The sequence below is a fragment of the Anastrepha ludens genome, chromosome 4 (genome assembly GCF_028408465.1).
Source record: "Anastrepha ludens isolate Willacy chromosome 4, idAnaLude1.1, whole genome shotgun sequence".
Classification (NCBI taxonomy): Eukaryota; Metazoa; Arthropoda; class Insecta; order Diptera; family Tephritidae; genus Anastrepha; species Anastrepha ludens.
In genome coordinates this window covers 121802721-121807221 of record NC_071500.1, presented here as the reverse complement: position 1 = coordinate 121807221, position 4501 = coordinate 121802721, and positions in this window count along the sequence as shown.

Sequence of the window (4501 nt, the reverse complement as noted above, 5' to 3'; positions counted from 1 at the left end):
CGTAATTGAGCCAAAGTGATACCACATGGTTCTAAAGCCAACACTTCTCTCCAAAACATTTCACGGAGTCTACGAACCCAAGTAGCTGTCGTATCTTCATCTCATTAAAAACTTGTATGTATGTATCTAAAAATATTTGCCTTCACCTGCTTAGTGCAGGCCCATCACACAGTCAATATCTGACAACTTCTGACTTTCTTCATTTTTGTAGGAAAAATCTTTGATTTTAAATTAGAATGTTGCTTGTAAGTAGTCTAATGGCTAACAATATGTCTCTCCTATAATTGTTTAGGATTGCTCATGCGACTCTCTTTTGTTCCACTCTATCGCCATGAGTTTGACCGTGGGGCAGATGCTAACGTACATAAATTCTTTGAGCAATCAGCTTTCTCGGTCAACCGCGGTGGCTCTTGCGAGTTCGTCTGCCCTTTCGATACTTGGTATGTTACGGTGGCCCGATACCTAAACCAGATGAAATGTGAAGAGCGGTGGCAGAGCTAACACTTCCGAAACTCGAACCTCTAAAACTCGAATTTTCTATAACTCGTACTAAATCGAGTGGCAGTAACTCGAATAAGAATTTTGGCACTGTTTCTCTAAGTAAAATTATTTAGGGAAATCCCAAATGATGTATTTGTTTACTGCTTTTTATGTATTCGGAGATTTGTATTTTTTTTGTATTTGTAAAGCTTATGAGTGTTTCCTTTTTACCTTTTTTTAGACGTTGCTTTGTTTAACGTTTGCTAATCAGTTTTAATAGCAGGATTCCCCACAGTCGACGACATTATTAAGCACGCGCCACAGTAGATTCGGATTTGAGCAGAGTGCAAAATGTTGATGAAGGTTCAGTGGAGGAAATTATTCACATTTGAAAACGAATGACACTATTACTGAGGGACCATCAAGCTTTGAAGAAATTAGAATCCTTTTTTAAAGAAAACTCCATAAGGAAATTGGGTTTTCAGTATGTATGTTTCAGTGGGTTCAGTTAAAAAACAAAAAATATATATATATATATATATATATATATACCTATATTTGCACTGGATTGCAAGTGCTTATGTTCTTTTGAAATTAATTTAATTTCATCTATTTTTTTAAGTTTTCCGAATTTACATACAATTTTACATTTGCAAAATCAATGCAACAAACAAGAAACAACGAATGCACTTACCGAAGAAGTGGAGTCAGTTTCTAAAGTGTAAAAAGAAAATATAATAATATTGGTAGTTGCGCCGCACTTTAGTGCATATGGAAGTGTAAGAAGCAGACGTCTGAGTTGATAATTGTTTTTTTAGAATTTCGTTGCAATCTTCAACTTGAATATGCATATGTGAATATATGTAGGTATATAAATAGATATGCTTAGAAATGAATAAAACAAAAACATACATAATACATATATTTTTAGTAAGCTGTACATCAACTATTGAAAATTGCAATTAAATTTTGCACAAATTTTTGCTTCAGTGCCTTAAACACAAAAATGTAAATTTATGTTGCAAAATCAAGAGTACATTTGAAACAAAACACCATAGCAGTACTTGAGAAAGAAAACGAAAAGTCTTAGCAAAAATATAAAACAAAAAACAACAAGAAGTAACAAAAGAGCGGAAAATGATATATGTAATTTTCTATTGAATTTGTGCAAAACTGAAAAAGCCTATTTAGCTATTTTTTAAGAATATATTTTAGTATGTACTGGTAGTAGTAGTTTACAACATACAAATGTATAAATACATGCACTACACCGTCATCTATTTGCACACATGCATACATACATACATACATGCATGCAAACATACAAACCTACATAAATACATAGTAGCATAAACTGTATAAGCATTCACAGACGATGATTATACAAATACATACACACACATATACAAAATATATATTTAAAATACGTGCATAAATACTTACCTATATTTAAATTATTATAAAATAAAAATTAAAAAATATAAGAGTTCATCGAAAATATTCATCTGCCGTTGTTTCAATTGCTAGCAAATTTGATTTTTACTAAAAAAGAAAGTTTCTACCTGCGATCAGAAAGAGCTTCTGATGTTACTGATGACCGCTGTAAAGTCAAAGCCAGGCTCACTCGACTTTTCACCAAGGATGATAGATTACCAGGTTGTCTATCGGGTCAGTCCATAAGTTCGTGCGTATTTTACGCATAATTTCACTTTTGTACGATTTTTGGATACAAAAAATGATTCACGGAATATAACGGAACTACGAGTATTTATATAATATTTTCTTTGATATATTGTGCATTCAACAAGTAATTTTAATCGCGGATAGAAGCACGTGTTGGTAAAAAATAAAATGGAATCTTTGAACGCGTATAAGAGGCATATTTTGCATTTTTTTTATAAAAGTGGTAAAAATGCAACAACTGCTGCTGCAGAAATAAACACTGTTCACGGAGAGGACTGCGCAAAGTGGTTTTCAAAATTCCGAAGTGGCAATTGCGACGTGGAGGATGCCCCGCGCGCTGGTCGTCCTGAAGCCTTTAACTACGACGCCTTGCTCGAACTCGTGGACCAAATTTCACAGCCGATATGATAGCTCAGAGGTTAAATTCATCGCATGGAACAGTTCACAGGCACATGGTTCAGTTGAGAAAGGTTTCAAAACTGGGAAAAAAGGTTCCGCATAGACTTTCCGTCGCCAACCTTCAGCAGAGAGTGAATGTGTGTTCTCAGCTGCTGCAACGGCTTGAAAATGAAAGTTTTTTGAACCGTATCGTTACTGGTGATGAAAAATAGGTCCTTTACAATAATCCTGTTCGCAAACGCTAATGGTTAGATAAAGATGAAACACCAGAACAGACCCCTAGAGATGGCCTTCACCCCAAGAAGATTCTCCTGTCTATTTGGTGGGATATGACCGGTATTGTTTATTGTGAACATCTGGAACCAAACCAGACGAAAACTGCTGATTATTATTCCCATCAGCTATCAAATCTGAATGAGGCAACTAAAAAAAATCGACCGTCTTTAGTGAATAGACGCAAAGTTTTGTTTCACCACGACAACGCGAGACCTCATACCGCAAGACAAACATTAGGCAAGCTGAACGAGCTCGGATGGGAGCTAATGCCGCATCCACCATACTCTCCGGATATTGCACTTTGTGATTATCACCTTTTCCGTGGACTTCAATCCCATATGAGTAACAAGAACTACTCCTCAAAAGAAGCTATAAAAAGGGATATCGAAGCGTATTTTGGCTCCAAGGACAAACAATTTTTTGAGCAGGGAATTAAAAATTTGCCTAAACTTTGGGAAGACATTGTAATTAATGAAGGAAAATATATTATTGATTAATAAATACTTTAAGCATCTTTTTTATTAATTTTAAAACAACCTTTAAAAAACGCACGAACTTATGGACTGACCTGATATTTAGCTATGACGAAAAAGAAAATTGGTAGCGGAACTTTGGCTGCCACGTCACTTGAGGATTCGGCAGCCAAATTCTGCACGACCGTTTCACATGTATTCACACACTCGTGCGCAATCAGTCGTTGTTCAGACGGCAACGAGGTGTCATTGGCTAATTTTTTTCGTACATCACTAACACAATCTTATTTATCGTAAACAAACCATTTCGTGACCACAAGTAACGCCAGCCCATCAGCCGATTCTATCAAATTCGTTCAGAGCTGAATAACGGTATTTTAAAGAGCCCACCTTTGAAATCTATTCACCACGAACAATTATAATTACTAGTATCGATCGTGGACGAAAATTCAACCCATAACAATTCTCACTATAAATATGATAGTAATATTCGTAATAAAAGGTTGTGTTTTAAATTTGACAACTGATTTCAGATTTATGTAAATGTATGAAATTTCAGTCGAAAGTATCTGCTGCCTCGGCTGCGGCAGACGGCGGAGTAATGAAGATGTCAACTGCAGGCTAAACAAAGTAAGTGCGGGATTCGGGCGAATACATACAGTATGGGTGAGTTCACCAATCTCCAGGTGCTCTAAACTCCGAATATTCAGCTCATGTATGTATAAAGCCAGTATTGTTGTACGGAAGGAGCGCATGGCTAATCTCAACACCATCACACAGAGGCTACAATCTTTCGTAAACAAATGTCTCCGCATAAACTGTAGAATATTCTGGCCGAACACCATCAGCAACAACGCGCTGTAGAGAACAACGAATGAGGAACCATCCTATGGCAAATCAAAAGAAGAAAGTGGCGTTGGGTAGGGAACACGCTTAGAAACCCACCACCACTTGACTGGAACCCGCAAGGGAGCAGAGATCGCAGTCAGTCAAATCGAGAAGGTCAATGAATGGCACAAAAATAACAGCACAGAACCGTGTACGATGGGCAAGTCTTGTCGAAACCCTATGCTCCCAAGCTGCGTGAACAAGAAAAAATTGAAATTTCAGTATCTTAACATAAGCGCTTCTAAAGAAAAGCGTTACATATGAAGGTTTCAGTTCGGATGAGAGGTGTTACGTCCCCTTTT